The sequence below is a fragment of the Lissotriton vulgaris genome, chromosome 5 (genome assembly GCF_964263255.1).
Source record: "Lissotriton vulgaris chromosome 5, aLisVul1.2, whole genome shotgun sequence".
Lineage (NCBI taxonomy): Eukaryota > Metazoa > Chordata > Amphibia > Caudata > Salamandridae > Lissotriton > Lissotriton vulgaris.
Window position 1 is genome coordinate 615,963,573 of NC_141693.1, and position 17,863 is coordinate 615,981,435.

Consider the following 17,863-nt stretch of genomic DNA (forward strand, 5'->3'; position numbering starts at 1 on the left):
GTAAATGTTACGATACATAAGAATAAAATAGGGCAGTAGGTGTGAGGATTATGAGCCAATATTTATTTGTTTTATTTTATAATGTGCCAACATGTTGCCAACACCACTTCACCCTTTCGGAATGTAGGGGAGTCAGAAGAGGAGTGCAATGCCTCATAATTACACATTCCTCATTATTAGGGCGCTACATGGCTTTGTAATGTCCTGAGCGCTTTATAATAACTGTAAAGGGAATACAAATTCAAATACACTTCTAACACTGCGTGTGTAATTTGTTTCATGAGAAAAACCTGATTTGAAATTTCTAAGACGATGTGATCCAGGCCTCAATTTACCTTAAAGGAAGCTTTTTTATTTACACTTTTATATGGTCAAGTTCTGGCGCTGTTCAGATACTGCTCTTTCATGCAACCTGAAGTAATTGTTTAAAATTTTGAAAAACAAAAAAAGGACACCTGTTTCCAATATTTACTGGTGTGTTATAATAAGAAATGTTCATCTTACAGCAATCATTTCTGATATAAAAAAAAATAATAATATATTCATGGCATTTTCGCAAATGTTCTAGATGATTCGGTTTGGGAAGGCCAGGTCATAATATAAGCCGTGGAGGATAACGGTTTAAAGTTATGAAACGCTGAAAGACTTTAAAATCTAATAGCACTGCAGGGTGTTGCTGGAGTACGTTTATTGCTAATTTTTTGAAGAAATAATAAAAAGAACACGTAAAAAGACAAGTTTAAAGCCCCCATGTTTTCCTAACAAAAAAAACAATGCAATATTCGACAATGTGTGCACAAATTTTCCACGAAAAATATTGAAAGATAACCCTAGCGCAGATCTTCTTCAAAGAGGGTCATTCACATCAGGTACTCTTTGCTGCATTGATATTATATACGTATCTTTATAAGAAATAAAACATTATTTCGCATTGGGCAAGTGAATTTTCTTTGCAGGACAGACAGGCTATTCACAATCTGTTCCATGACGTTCTTGCTACAGATAACTTAAGCTGATTTTTTGCAGACAGCAGTGTTAAGGCACATACTTAAACTCTTACACTGAGGTTTTATTAGAGTGATCTCTAAGTAGCAATGTGCGTCAATGGGTGTCTCTAGGGAGCATATTTACAAGGGCTTATTACCACCAGAATGTCACTTTTTTTACGCTCTGGTGGTGAGAACCCCTGCGCCTTATTTACAAGGCAGTGTTAAGCCACTTAAAGTGGCTTTACAAGGCGGCCTCAAGACACTTAACGTGGGTTGACGCCACCTTGTAAATTATGCCCCTTTCAGGCAGTACTTAGATTAAAAGGGACGGGCAATGGGTGTTGCAGTGGGCGTCCCGACGCAACACCCATTGCTTTTTGACACTGCTCCCTATTTACAAAGCTGGTGTATATATGTGGCAGCTGCAAAAATAAGAGTAGGGAAAACCTGGTCTTAACATGGCGCTAAAGAAGACATTATTCATTTCTCCTTGTTTTTGCTGTTTTTATGTGTGCTGCATTCTGGAGCACACATAGAAAGAGTAAACACCAGTAGTGATTGCTTATGAGCAGGAAGGGATCACTGAAATAATATCGACCTCACAAATATCGAGGTGACAAAATATCGTTGACAAAATATCGATGGACAAAATATCGACTGGCTATCTTTAAACAGGTAAGTACAAAAATATCGACTCTAAAATATCGAGTTACTAAAATATAGACTGTAAAAAATATTGTTTTTTTTAAAAGTTAATACTAATGTAGTAATAAATATGTTTAGTCTAAACTTACTTTAAATTATTAAAATAATGTTATATTAATAATTATTTATTTTAAAATAAAAATAAATCTAAAAAAATAATACATATATGTTTATATCATTTTTTTTATATTAAATAAACATATATAATAATTTTACAGTAGCATAGTAAAATACTTAATAATTATTGTAACAACTGTAGTGAATTCTACAATAGCTAAAGCGTTGGATAGCGTTGGGGTAAAATTTACTATTCCCACTCCAGTGGGTGCAACAGTAGGGAAAGCGTTGGATAGCGTAGGGGTAAAATTTACTATTCCCACTCCAGTGGGTGCAACAGTAGGGAAAGGGTTGGATAGCGTAGGGGTTAAAATTACTATTCCCACTCCAGTGGGTGCTACAGTAGGGAAAGCGCTGGATAGCGTAGGGGTTAAAATTACTATTCCCACTCCAGTGGGTGCAAAAGTAGGGAAAGCGTTGGATAGCGAAGGGGTTAAAATTACTATTCCCACTCCAGTGGGTGCAACAGTAGGGAAAGCGTTGGATAGCGTATGGGTTAAATTACTATTCCCACCCCAAAGAGTGCAACAGTAGGGAAAGCGTTGGATAGCGTAGGGGTTACAATTACTATTCCCACTCCAGTGGGTGCAACAGTAGGGAAAGCGTTGGATAGCGTAGGGGTTAAAATTACTATTCCCACTCCAGTGGGTGCAAAAGTAGGGAAAGCATTGGATAGCGTAGGGGTTAAAATTACTATTCCCACTCCAGTTGGTGCAAAAGTAGGGAAAGCGTTGGATAGCGTAGGGGTTAAAATTACTATTTCCACTCCAGTGGGTGCAACAGTAGGGAAAGCGTTGGATAGCGTAGGGGTTAAAATTACTATTCCCACTCCAAAGAGTGCAACAGTAGGGAAAGTGTAGGATAGCGTAGGGGTTAAAATTACTATTCCCACTCCAGTGGGTGCAACATTAGGGAAAGCGTTGGATAGCGTAGGGGTTAAAATTACTATTCCCACTCCAGTGGGTGCAACAGTAGGGAAAGCGTTGGATAGCGTAGGGGTTAAAATTACTATTCCAACTCCAGTGGGTGCAACAGTAAGGAAAGCGTTGGAAAGCGTAGTTGTTAAAAATTACAATTCACACTCCAGAGAATACAACATTAGGGAATTTAAATCTTTCATATATAAATCAAAAATCTAACAAGAAATATCTAATAATAATTATTAAAAATTGTTAGACCTGGCACCTTGGCGTGAGTCTCCCTTCCACTTTTTGCTGATGTGCCTCCGATGTTTTGCTGGTTTTCCGATACTCAGGGCACTGCGCCACGGCTGATCCGTGCCGCAGTGCAAGTGCTCCCTACTGTAAATTGTACATACGATTGGTATCCATGATTGGTGCATTGGATTTACTGTTAGTCCCTAGTAAAGCGCACGAGAGAGTGCCGGGGCTTGTAGATGCCAATACTGCTGGTGGGCCTGCAGCGCTGGTTGCGCCACCCACCGAAGCAGCCGTAAAGATGTGTCTGGGAACTGCGACCGCAGAACCCGCGTGCGGTCTCGTACTGTCACGTTAGCTGGGCAAGTGTCCCCACTTGCCAGCACCGACCCTTCCCTTGAATACATATCAGTCACCCCTATGGTAGGCCTGCGGGCAGGGTGCGTTGTAGGTGCAAGGTAGGACAAGCCCTGATGTGTGTGGCATGTCCTAGTAGTGACTTGCAACGAAGACCGTATTTCACTACTGAAGGCTACCTGCTCCATTAGGCCAGACTGAGCTGCGAGGGTTGTTACACCCTATAATCCCCGCAGGCTCAAGGAGCATGGTAGTGAGTCATGTTTAGTATGCCTGAACTCAGGATAATGAGATATTTCTTGTAGTCAAGTTTATTTCAGTGTCCTGGGTTTGCAAATGCTACTTTTAGAAAGTTAGCATTTGCTTGCTTAGCCATTTCAGCCGCCTCTGCTGGTGTGTATCTGACTGTCTGGGATGTGTGAGTGACAGGGCTGGAGGGATGACGGGTGGGGAATGCGCAGATTACACCTTAGTGGGAGGTAGGAGTGCCTCTTGACTCGAGCTGTCACTGTGCTCGACCTCCACAATGCTGGCTCCACCCTCCTGGGGAGCGGCGGACGACTCTGCCGGCACCTGGCCCAAGAAGGGCGAAGCCCCCATCAACAAGGTACTCTGGCCACTCCTGTCCGGACAATGCTGGCTCCACCTCCTGTGGGGCGTCTGATGCGCCTGCCCCTCACACTGAAAGCAGAAGCCGGAGTACACCCGCGGGGGTACTCCAGAACTGAGAGTGGCTATGCAAAGGCCCCCCTGGCCTGCGAGAACAAAAGAATTGGCCTATAAAAGACGGAGCCCTGCTCCTTGAAAAATTAGATCCGGTTTGGGCCACAGAAAGACTCTGCCCTACGAGAAGGACCGTGAGAGACAAGGAAGGGTGCTGACTCTTGCCTGTGTCTGGTGCCTTGCTGCTGAAGGAGAGGAAGACAATAAGACTACGAAAAGACTGTTGTGCTACTCTTGCCAAACTCTGCAAAGAGATCTCCAAGGGATTGCGACTGAACTTGCCCCCTGACCAGCGTCCCAGGACCAGTGGACGCTACCCCCTTGGAAAGCGACTGCGGGTGCTGACCATCGCCGCAGCACCGACGGAGGAATCTCCTCTAAGGCATCAACATCCTCCCGACCACCGTGACCGGGGCCCAAAGCAACAGCAGAAGCAAAGTGAGGACCAGCCGCCGCTGGCCCGAACACCGTGACCGCAACTGCACCGGGAGCCCGAGAGCAAAGCAAAGGAGGACCCGTCCGGTCCGAGCTATCGAGGTGACGGCATAGCGAGCCATCACTCACCTGCAAAGACGGACAGTTGCCCTACGAGAATCCGCAAGGTCGGTAAGCCTGCCCGACAGCCCAGCTGTGAGCCACAGCTGCACCGACATTTGGCTGGGTACGTCCTGCACTTGGGGACCGTACTGCCACTTGTCACCACCGCACAGCCGCCGCCTCCAGGGTCGGAGCGGACGACGAGGAAAGGACCCTGCCGCCACAGAACACCGCTGCCCCGGACGACCAGTGACCTGCTCGGCCGAAGAGCCGCAACGATCAGCGACCCCGGGAAGGCAACGCGACGTGGGACAGATCCCTTGGAAGCCGCCGGCTCCACAAGAACATTGAGTAACCCCGGCCTACGGGCCTCAAGAGAACTTCCATAAGAACTGTGGTAACCCGAATTAAGTAACCTGCAACCGTCTTCATAAAGTTATTGACTGTATTCATGAGCCTGCTTAAAATCTATATAAAGATATATATTTTTACAGGAATACAGTCTGGTCTCGTTGTGTGGTGGGTTGGTTGTAAAGGTGTACTGTTGCAAGTGTTTAACCCTATGTGCCCCAAAGATTAGCCTACGACTGCTTAAGCCACACTACCTAGAGGGTAAGCAGAGGTTGTCTGGAAGGTAACCCTCAGCCCTGACGAGGAAGAGAGAGTCCCTGCTTGTCGCTAGTGTTACACTGCGCCAACTAGAGCCTCCCCCTTCCTACAAAAATCATATAAAAATGTTATGTAATATAATAAATAATAATTGACATTTACTAATTAACAATAATTCTTTTAATTATTCACCTATTAATACAAATTAATTAAACATAAACAATTAAGTTTTTTAATAATTAAATATTATTTCACTATTATTTCCAAATAAATAACGTGTATTTTATTTTATTATTTAATAATTATTAATATATAACTTTCCACCCTATGCCCCTATAAACTCACAACCCACTCCAGAAATTAAATTAGTAAAAATTACATAATAACCAATTAATCAATTTATATAAAATACTTAACAATTATTATTAAATTAATTAACACATATACATTAATTAACAATTAATTACTAATTACTATCAATACATATATTTACATATTTAATTATATTTATTTAAATTACTTCCCACCCTATTCCCCTATAATCCCACAACCCGCTACTGCATTAAATTAGTAAAATTTACATATTTGCCAATTAATCAATTATTAATAATTATTTTGCAATTACTATTAAATTAATTGACACATATAAATTATTTAACAATTAATTACAAATTAATATCAATTAATAAATTTACATATTTAATAATTATAATTAAATTACTTCCCACCCTATTCCCCTATAAACCCACAACCCGCTACAGAATAACATTACGCAATAATTATAAAAACAAAAATCATTTAATAAAATTATTTATAACATAAATACACACTTTTCACACATATTATTACATAAAAATACACTATAAATTATTATATATTATTAAAAAATAGATATTTTTGCTATCTATATTTTATACAGTCGATATTACTTCACTTACCTTAAAAACGATATTTTTGTAGTCGATATTCTGTCCAGTCGATATTTTGTCCAGTCTATATTATTTACTCGATATTATGTCCAAACGATATTTTGGACTCGATATTATGTCTGTGCACCAGCAGGAAGAGACACCTTCCTGAACATGGCCAATTATTACCTGCATCACAGGCTCACTTACACTACGGTGCCAGGGTGCCTGCATTGGCGATAGGCAGCTACATTTTGCGCCAGTGCTAGGAGAAACACAGGGGTGCACTGAATTATTGTAAATACAGTGAATCCCTGCGTTTTCAGAATGTCAGAGCGTGGCATTACCAATTGTGGCATATCACTTCTGTTCGCCATTCTGCTGTAATTAGGCCCCCAGAGTCTAGATAGAAATGTTTCTGAAACTAGGTCCTGCTGGTAACGCACGTCAGAGAAGCATAGACACGCAAGCAGGAGCAGCCACAGGGCAACGACTTTTTAGTGGGTTTTTTGCAGTGTTTATATAGCGCAAACTCGACCCGAAGGTATTTGAGGGCTTTACATGAGAGCCAGTTACATTACATAAGGACATCATTTTTTGTTTTGTAGCCATTTATTCTGTTGGGCTTTTTTTTCCTTTAAAAAATGTACACTTGTGTTGTGGCATCCGGAAAGGATATGAGTGTCTTACCTGCATTCAAAATGGAGGTTCAGTTGGACATACCAAGCTAAATCATGGACAACAGAGTATTCAGCACGGGGCTTCTTATGAAGACTTGTACAACATACCCATCCACGTGGTGTACATCAGTTACCCAAGCAAAGCACTACATATGACAATATTATGTTACACACATAACCACACATAATTTTTTGGTAGGCACACCGGTGACAGGGAGATTAAGTGATTTGCCCAGAATCATAGATGTTGAGCCAACATCGCCGAGACTCAAACCTGGATCCCCTCCAAATGGCACACCACATCCTCTCTCCAATAACATTTTATTTTCCAGGGTGTGACTTGATGCTGCTTCTTTGCACAATTAAGTACTAAGAGAGGATGAAAACTTGTTTCCAGACCCCTTCATGCCCATACTTCTCAGGGTGTTGTGTCTAAGATGAGAGGTAAGTGTTGCTGCTGCTTTTTAGAGCTGCCTGTCTTGCTCTAGGTACAAAAGTGAAGAACAAACATTCTCAGCAGTGTCCCTTCCCCTGCTTTCTTGTCCCCACTACAAAACCTTTTCTTTCACATCAGCATGTTGTAGCCCGCCACCAAGATCCTTCTTGGGTGCAGGCTACAACACGCTTGGTGGCTTCAAAAGGACCTGTTAAAGGGGGAAATCTCTGTAAGAATAACACAGGAACAGGTTGACAATACCATATGGTTTAATGCATTAATCAGCTGGGGAGATCAGCCAGGCTCAGCAGAGACTGGAATCTGATGTCCAATGAACAGTTCAAAAGCCGTCGCTTATATAGTCCAAAACCACAAGAGAAAAACGTTACAAACGTAGGATGTACTTCACAAATGAGTAGAATAAAATCAGCAGTTACAACAATTTCCTGAAAACAAAACACATATAGATAGGGCCCACATGGCCCTCACATCTCATATTGGCGGAAACCTCCTCAGTGGTTTTCCTATTCTCAGACTTTTTACACAGATCTGTTTTCCTGTGAAGCAAGTGGTTATAATTTTGCCAAACGCTTTTTAGACACGCTTATCTGACCTGTGGTTTCATCCATCATGCATAGCTTTGTGTAAGTGTGACATATGGTTTTCAACTGAAGCAACTTATGAGCAGTGGCAAGGCCATCATGTGTGCGTGCTTAATCTATGTGTGCATGCATTAGCAACAAAATTACAAAAGATATGATTGGCACCTTCCAGCTCAGTCTCTCTGGCAGATGGGCTTGTGGTTTTTGTAGTTCCAACATTTAAAACACTACTGGTTTCCCAAGTCTGGAAGAAAATAGTATCCACGCTTCATGGAGTAGCTTATCTTTGTGACTGCAGGCCATTTCCTGACCTTTCAACAAACTGTGTGACCTGATAAGTCCAGCTAAACTCATTGTCTTTTGTAACATGCTATTTTCCAACCTATTCCTCATGCAGAGGCCTGGCCAGTATTTCCACTGAGGCCTAAAACTGCTTTTAACTTGAAACTTCTGCATAGTAATTGCAGGTCTTAACTCTGTGTGTGTTTGTACAAAATGCATCCTATTGTTCCCTATATCAGCCCCCCTCTAGTTGTTTCTTCAACTACTTCTTCTCCTAATCTCCCATCCTCAAAGGGAATCTCCTCATATATATAGCACTCTGTTCTAGGACATCTCTGGTACTTTTCCTGACCAAAAATGTTCCTCCCACGCTAGCTGTCATCTTTTTGCAACAGGCTAATATCACCTTAAATAAAAGGCACATCAAAAGCAATACAACAATTAAAGGCAACAAGGCCTTGAACAACCCCTACATCCAGGACAGCACCCAATGGAACCAGCCTTTGAACCACTCATCCGGAGCACATCCCTCTTCGACCATCTTGTGGGGATCATGCAATGTCCAAATGGCCCCGGTCAATGTCCCATTGTCTGCATCATTGGCTGGCACATACGTGCAGCAGGCGGATCCAATCTTCTTGCATAATCCCACCTCTATGGCCGTCATTAAATCTAGAATGTATCTATGCTGCATCACCATTAATCTAATGGCACGTAGTTCTTACTTTATGGCATTGAATCCATCTTCTGTGGCGTTTATGGCCTTCAGTAGCTCCCATGTTGTGATCTGGAGCCAGCGTGCAGTTGCTTTCACCTGAAACAATGGTATGATGCTGTCAAAGAATAGCTGGTCATCAATAAAAAGTCTGCATTCTTGCGGAACATTTCTCCTGGTTGTGGTGCCAAAGTACTCAGCATATCGTTTCTTCACGTGGTGATGCAGCAGGGTTGTTGGACGGCTCATAGGATGGTCATGCAATGTCTTAATATTCACTCCGGTATCACCAGGGAGGGGGTGTGTAGTGTGACCAGGGCACAGAAACCACTCCAGTTCGGGGTAGTTTTAGGTGGAGCCAGGCCCCACACTGTCAAAAGTGATCCATCAGGCTGGCGGTACCCCCCTGCATGTCGGCGTTGTCAACAGTGGTATTGCAGTTGAGGTTTCTTCCCACCTTTACTGTCCAATTTCCTCTATAAGAAAGAGAAAACTGTGTTCATTTTATTGCTACTGTAGGGTGTGTGTTAATTCCTGTCCAGGTATATCTCTGTATGTTTGCATCCTATATTTGCTGACATTGTCCTACTACCTTATCAAATTTTAAAGGGCTATTTGTTTTTGTGCCATTCCACAATGATATAGCTCTACATATGAATGTGGCACCAGTGTGCCATTTATCATTGGCAAATACTGATCTTGTTACATTGAGTACTGGCCCAGCTGTGCAGTCAGGGGGCAGTGGTTTGGCTGAATAGTTGCTACATTCGGTCGATGGATTAGATCAGGGGCGACTCTAGGCTCATGGCGGCCCTGGGCAGGGAGCGTGGGTAGGGGGCCCCGGAAGAGGGGGTCCAGGCAGGGCAAGTCACGGAGGCCAGTGAAGAGGGGGGGTTAGGGTATTTGGAAGTGGAACAGAGAAGGAGGCCACCAAATCCCTGCCAGGGGCCGCCACAAAAATATGTATCCATCCTCAGAGGATTATTATATTAAGGATATATATTGGCGTGGTGGCCCCTGGGGTTTGGTGACCCTGTGCAGGTGCACAGCTTGCACATGCCTAAGGCAGCCCCTGATTAGACTTTCCTAAAAAGCCAGATGTAGTATCCTTTTTTTCCTAACTGCATAGTTTTTTTTCTGCCCTGCTTCGTTCATTCTTGATACTTTCTTCACTATATCTTCATTTTCTGTCAGAGCTTATAGAACTCCAGGGGTGGTGTCAAATAAGGTTGTATTGACTCGAGACGTTGCCGGACTAACATGCATTGGTTGTAGCTGTGCTTTTATTCTACATAAAAAGAGGTGTAAAAGACGGTGCGTAACATTCGGGGGTACCTCCTTGGTGTGATGCAATCTATCTACCGCAGTGCCATGGGGAATAACAAAACATATATAACAACTGGTGTTAGTTGTAGACTCTGCCATCAGTTATTCTCCAGGTAATCCTAGTGGCAGTAGGCAACAGAGCACCTTACAAGTTAATTTTATATTAAAGTACTCTTCTAAGCAGTCAAACTTGCCCCGTTTTTACCTGTCTTCACAGTTATTTCACTTATCTATGAAGATAAAAGCCTTCGTGGGAGTGGGAGTACACTGCCTGTCCCTTCGTTCCAGGGGTGTCATAAAGGTGCATTATACCACCTACATGACAACATTGAAAAGGATACAGGTAAAGAAAAGCCTTGCTACTGCTGTGGGAGACGAATATCCTTCCAAAGTTGGCGAAGCTTTGTCATATGTAAAATTTGAATTTTTCTTGGCTGATATAATTTTTTACCTACAGACTATTTGGTTTGACAGTATCAGAACATTTTTGAGGAATTTTATAGCCCTTAGCTATGCTGACAAGGGGTGTGGACAAATGTGCACTCTTATCCATAGCCAAGGGTGGCAACTACTCCTTTATATCAGGTTAAAAGGAGGCCAATGGTTAGGGCAGCTGACTGTGGTAAGGGGTACAGGCCCCTTTACCTGCACGACCAGTGAGGCGGCAGCCTACAACCCTACCCACTCCACAGAAAAATACGAAATCTCCTAAACTGGGGTCGCATTTCCTCCCAACCCATCGTGCAGTATGAATGCACAAAATAAAAAAAAATGAAATAGGGGCTTCCTGTACTATTAGTTTGGCAGCTTCGAGAAATTTCTAGATTCACCTGCTGTGCATTATTCTGCCATATACTGGTTGGGTCCGGAATGATCTCCCTTAGTCCTTACTTTTTTTGTTGTTGTGGCTGTTACCAAATTGTTGACTATTGGGTACCATGTCCCTGCTTGAATGACAGACGAATACCCTGGAAAACCCTCTGATGTGCTCATCATCTTCAGATTCTTTTTTCCTCCTAAGAAACCTTCCGGTATGTTTGGTTTCCTCTTCTTATCTTTACAGTTAAACTTTCCAGTTTGCAAATTCATGTCCTTTTCGGGAACATGGGAAGGTCGAATGTGAATCCAGAAAATTCTTTAAGCTGCAAAACTACTTCTACAGGTAACAGACCATTTCCGTTTGCAGTGAGAAACTGTTCGGGATTCAAATGATGTGAATTGATTTTACAGTGGTATACTCTTCACTTGGAGGGCTGATTGAACTGTTCCTGAATGGTTTGGACATTGAACTGTTCCTGATTGATTTGGACAATGGGCTCACTTTAGAGTTGGTTTGTTACTTATTGAAGCTGTCGGTTTAGCAAACAAAGAAGAAGGGCCATGGTTATAGGAGGTTATTTAGGGCTGTATGGGGCCTGATGGATGGAATATGGGCAATGTGGCTGATGGGAAATGTAGCGCTTTCTGTGTTTTACTTTGCTGCTGTAATCACTGGATTAAAGAAAGAGAAGCATAATCCTCGCCTCCGTACTCTTAATAGAATCGAAAATTCTTGATGCGATAGCTAGAAAACATTGTGTCCTCAGGACAGAGCATGCAGGCTCCTGTACTGGATTCTGAAGTACCTCCTTCATCCAAGCCGCTCTTTTCCAAATTACTGTAAGTTAAAACCACACAGACAAAAGTGGTTAAGAAGTATTTAATGAAGTCCACAACAAGACATGACCATTACAACGTCAACCGTCAACTTCTTTCCCTACTTCAACGTTCATCCCTAGAACCCATCTATAAACATTCTATGGAACACACAATGGTGGCCAGAGTCCCTTGGAAAAGCACCCATCCCGACGGACCACGCACGGAACCTGGGCGTAATTCTGGACTCCTCACTCTCGATGACCAAACAGGTCAACGCCGTTTCATCATCTTGCTTCAACATCCTTTGCATGCTCAAAAAAACATTTTGCTGGATCCCCACCGAAACTAGAAAAATGGTCACCCAAACACTGGTTACAAGCCGCTTGGACTACGGAAACACCCTATACGCCGGCACCACCGCAAAACTTCAGAAAAACTCCAACGCATCCAGAACGCATCAGCCAGACTCATACTAGACATTCCGCGTAAAGACCACATTTCTGATCACCTGAAAAACCTCCACTGGCTCCCCGTCAATAAGAGGATAACATTCCGCCTCCTAACCCACGCACACAAAGCACTTTACGAACTTGGACCCGAATGCCTCAACACACGACTTTCCTTCTACACCCCCTCCCGCCAGCTACGCTCCTCCCACCAAGCCCTTGCTGCTATACCTCGCATCAACAAAACCACCATGGGAGGAAGATCCTTCTCCTACCTGGCAGCCAAAACCTGGAACTCACTTCCCACACACCTTCGCCTCACTCAGAACCACCTAGCATTCAGAAAGTAACTTAAAACCTGGATATTCGACAAGTAATTCCCCACCCTCCCCCAAGCGCCTTGAGACCCTCTGGGTATGTAGCGCACTATATAAATTAATTTGAATTGAATTGAATTACCTCTGGATGCATCACACATATCAACATCACACATATAAATACACACTCAAACACACACTACACTCACACTCAGCCCCCACACGGGTCACACCCATCCACACACGGGAACAACACACGCCCTCATGCAGTTACTACACCCTAAAAAGCTTTACACAGTCTCCCAAATTAGCTTTACACACAGGCTCTGATTGGCCAGGGGGCTTTTGCAGCCGGTGCCGATGTGTACGCTCCACCGGGAAGCCTCACCGCCCGCGATGAGAGAGGAGCTCGCCACCTGCCCTCAGCCCTTGCGCCCACAGTCCGCCGGGAGGTAGGAGGCATCGGAGAGGGGAGCAGGGCACCTCCAGCCGCCCGCGGGCACCATGGCAGCTCCTCCCAGCCGGAGCCATGGAAGGGTCCCGAGAGAACCACCGAACAGAGAAGGCGCAGTAAAGGCATTTTTGTGCATCGGAATACTTACCGCCTCTGCAGGCGCAGAGACACCTGAGGCCAGTTAAAGAAGGAAAACTGAAGGGAGACCGGTGCGAGGAGCACAAAGACGCAGGGAAATGGCGGCCAGAAAACAAAACTGAAAGCTGAACGGTGGACCTCCGCCATCCCCAGCCAGCATCAGTGAGCCAAGGACGGGTATCGATGAGTGGGAGAAGATACCTGTATGCGCCCCGGTGAACCTGGCTTGAGGAGGCAATATCTTGCCCCAGAAGAACCTCAACAGAGGATTATCGCACCCCGACATCCACCACCCCCCAGCCAGCACCGGTAAGCGAGTGCGAGTAGCGGGGTGTGGAGGATCGGTGTGCGAGGAAGGAGCGACAAAGGAGCAGAGAGGTGTGGCGCATGTGTGTGTGCACCGGTGGCCCTAGCAAGAAGAAGGCATAAAGCCGCCGGGGCACATGGACCCAAGCCATGGGCATCACGGTTAGTTAGACATGGGATGCTAACGGGACAAGCTGCTGCCACTGCCGCCCCTTTCTAGCACCAGGAAAGCGCGGCTGAGAAGTCCGGAAGAGACGGCACCAGGGCAGGCGAGGCATGCTGCGTGGCAGAGCCGCTTCTCAGGTAGTTGGAGGCGCCACATTGGGACCGGGGATGCTGGATAAACGCTGATTTGTCTGGAAGCAGGTGGCTGAGGATATTGCAGTGCCCGCACAGCTTCCCCGGCTGTCACTCGGGGGGACTGTGGAGCATGAAATTCAAGATCTGAACTCCTGCAGAGCCGATGGATATATGTGCTTGAGGACAACATTTGGCATTTTCCTGACTTATGGGCGAGGTACTGTCCCGAGAGAGCATGGTGGATAAAAATGGCCAATAAAGCCAACGGTGCGATGCGAACTGCGGAGTTGCTACAAGGTCTTGCTGTGCATTGCTGAAGGGTGGCGTTTCATCTGAGCTCCGGTGAGGTGTTTATTTGCTAATTGGGCCCAGAGACTTGTTAAACGCTCTAAGCATGCCTTCATTCACTCATGCATGGAGAGTGAAATGGGCTGGTTCACCCCTCTGCATTTGGGGGCCATCTTGGAGTGGGCAAATTGACATTATCCCACAGATCTGGTTCAGGAAATCTCCTCTTAACACCGCCCATGTGCTACTGATAAACCGTTACCATCGGACAATAGTTCAAGTGCAGCAACAGCGTGAGCAGCTGCAGCGCTTCTTCCTATCTACTTAAAGGACACTTTGAGTGCCCTGGCGGCCTCTCCCTCACAGCTGTGCAGCAAGTAGTGCCAGCTGCACCGTTTAGGCCTTTTACAGCTGCACAGCAAGCAGTGCCAGCTGCACCGTTTAGGCCATTTACATCTGTGCAGCAAGTAGTGCCAGCTGCACCGTTTAGGCAACTCTATCTGTGGGGTCAGTTCTGACTGGCCGCCCCATTCCCTCACAGCTTCGCAGCACTTAGTGCCAGCTGTCATTCTGGATTCAGGGCTTCAGACCCTATTACGACTTTTTGGTGCTAGGAAATGTTTTTCATGTGGTATGAAATGTTTTTCAAGTAGTAGGATTGACGCACCCTGTTCTGAGTACCTCCTAAAGGTGGTTTCATGATGATGAGGTTGTCTTGCATATTGTGGTTTTGCTAGTGAGATTTTGTTCCACCCCGTGCTTTATGCCCCTAATGTTAGTGATTCTCAGGAGATTAGGGTCCAATATTAATCTGTTTAGATTATGGGCGTACGGTGCGGTTGGTGCCAAATGTGGTTTTTGCTACAGGCTGATGCTTAATACAGGGATCACCAGTGGATACTGGGTGTTCGTTTATGATCTGTTTTACTTTGACTAAATTTGCTTTGTGATGGTCCTGACAGTGGTCCAGTTGGCCCTGTCATATGTAAACAATTCCCTTTGTAAATATCATCTAGTGCCAGGTGGCATCATGTATACCTAGATGAAGGGCCCAACAAATACCAGCGGAACCACAGAGACTTCCAAGCCCCCTATCTTCTTCTGCTAGTGATCTGTGCCTAATCACCTCACCTCCCGGGCGGCACCTTAGTTCAGTGATCTTCACCCGACGTCTGGAATATGTGCCCCGCTACGTCCTTTTACTTCTCCTCACCACTGCTTTCTTAGTAACAACCTTCTCTTATTCCCCCACCTTCTTCCGCCTCTTTGTCCCAATATGGCGACCACTCGAGTTAAGGCTGGAAGTAACTGCTACAAAATCATTTATCCTCCCGGCCAGACTAAAGCTTCAGTAAAACTTTTGAAGCATAACACTATTGAAAGTTTCCCTGATTCCCTTTTTGTTGACCAATTTTACAATGGTCGGTTTGGGAGGCTCAAAAACGATCTAATTTTCTTTACTCACAACACCCCCTCTTGGTCCACCAGCCTATATAATTCCCTTAATGTCATCTCCTCCTCCTCTATCCCTCATGGGAAACAACTAAAAATTTCCCCATCTGCATGTTTCAACGGCTACCTCACTATCTCACTATATAACAAGGGTACTGTCATGATGCAAGGCAAGACACCTGTCTCTCTCTCTTTGACCACCTCTTCCCCTCCCTACTCCCCTCTTCTGCGACCGGATCATCCCCTGACTCTTCCCCTAGCTCCACCCATTTCTCCATTTCTCCTCCCCTTACCCCCTCACACCCTAATAGGCTGCACACTCGAGAAGCACAGGTCGGCCATCAACCCTCCCCCTCTCCCGTGCCCTCCTCTCACATTCCTCCCCCCCACAGTACACCCCCTCTTATCACTTCAGCCTTACCTCTAGCTAATTTGCTCCTCGTCCAATCTGCACCGTCCCGGTACTCCATCGCATCTCCTCCCACATATTCATACCTGCCATCCCCCTTTTTAGTCCACCGCTCCTCCAACCTTCTCCCCCAGTTAACTTTCCTTATAATCCCCTTATTCCTCCCTCTCCCCCTTTTCTCTACCCCCTCCTTCCCTCCCTATTTAACCCGATTTCTCCACAAACCCATTGTATCTCTCTCCTTCCCCCCACTCCTCCAGCATTGCTATGCTACCCTCTCTCCCCCTCTGGCAACCCTTTCAATTTCCCTCCCTCGGACCCAGCAGAACAATTTCCTTTATTCAACTTCCCTTTCCCCTAACCCCCCTCACTCTGCCAGATGCCCGTTCCCTCACAGCCACCTCTCCGAGCTGACAGGTCCTCACCAACCACCTCCCCTCCTGTCCGCCCTAACCTCCTACTTTCCTATGATTCCACACAGTCCTACCCTCTCCTTCTACCCCACCGCCTTGAGCCACACCCATCTCCCCCTAAATGTGTCCTTAATTCCTTTCCTTCTCGCAACGCCAACAAAGACAACCCGCCCTGCGCCTCTAATACACCAACTCCCGCTCTCAATCTCCACTTTTCCCCACCTATGAACCCTAGACCCCAACTCTCCTCCTGTCCTCCTCCTGTCCTGTCTTCACCACCAATTCCACCCCCTCCTGTTTCCATCGAGCCACACAACCTTCCGTGCTCTGCCCTACTCTCTCTGGAAATTAGGCTAGGCTCTCTTGTCACCTCCATCTCCCAGCTTATAGCTACCATTTCACTTTTAAGCTCCAAGATCTCCACTTTTCTTTACACCTCTACTCCTTTGGAAAACCCTCACCTTCCCACGAGATGCACCTCGCACCCCCACCCCAGTATAGCCAAGCATAACCAGTCGTCTGCAACCATTGTTAATCCACACAAGTCTTTGAACACCACCCTTCCTCAACTTGCATCTCTGAGTAACCCACCTATCTACACTATTCCGACCATCTCCTCTGTCAGAGCCAAGCGTCCACCTAAACCTGCCCGTGCACCCCCGTCTAAGTACAATATCCCGATCACTCTTCATAGCCCAAGTGCCCAGTCACCAAAACAGTCTTGACAGAGCTGTGCTGTCTGCTCCACAACTGCAGATCTGCAAGAAAACACAAACTTGAAATCTCCGATACCATCACCTTTCACAATATTGACATGCTCTTCCTCACAGAGACCTGGTTCAATGATACCTCTCACTCTATGTTTGATCTCCTATTACCCACAGGCTACTCGATTTTTAGAAATGACAGAACTGGAAAAGTTGGGGGATGTGTTGCAGTCATCTTTAGAAACTCCCTTCAACTTAAGGCTTTTCCTATCAGCTCCTTCCGCACTTTTGAATGCCTATCTCTTGAGCTTCAACTTCACCACCGCTTACCCCTCAGATTCCATGCCATTTACCGCCCGCCTGACAGCAGCCCTTCGTTTTTGGAGGAACTCACTGACTTCATCAGCGACCAATACTCGCAAAGTGACAATCAGACCTTCGTGGGTGACTTCAATCTCCACTGGGGCTTACCGCAAGACTCTTCCGCGAATTCGCTGGCCACCTTCCTCTCTGCAAACGATCTTATCCAAAACTGCACAGAATCAACACACTCCAAGGGCTCAGTCCTGGACCTTTTTATTTCTAAAGCAGGCATGCTCTCTATCGCTACCCCTATTCATGTACACTGGTCTGACCACCTCCTCATCCCATTCTCTCTTCACCTTACACACTCTATAACTCTTGGCCAACCTAAGAGGGCTACCTCCTGGTTCCGTGACACTAAAAATATTGACACTGACTCCCTCTGTGATTCAGCTTTGCTATCACATCCAAGGCTAGACCCGAACCTAGATGTTGGCGAACTCACCTCCCAATGCCTCACAGTCCTTGCAGTGGAAATCAATAACGTCG

At 45.4% G+C, this 17,863-nt stretch overlaps 1 pseudogene; it reads right to left on the reverse strand.

Annotated features, from left to right (window-relative positions):
* Window positions 1-8,332: 8,332 nt before the first annotated feature.
* Window positions 8,333-9,066, reverse strand: LOC147711320 (uncharacterized; annotated as a pseudogene).
* Between the last annotated feature and the right edge of the window lie 8,797 nt (window positions 9,067-17,863).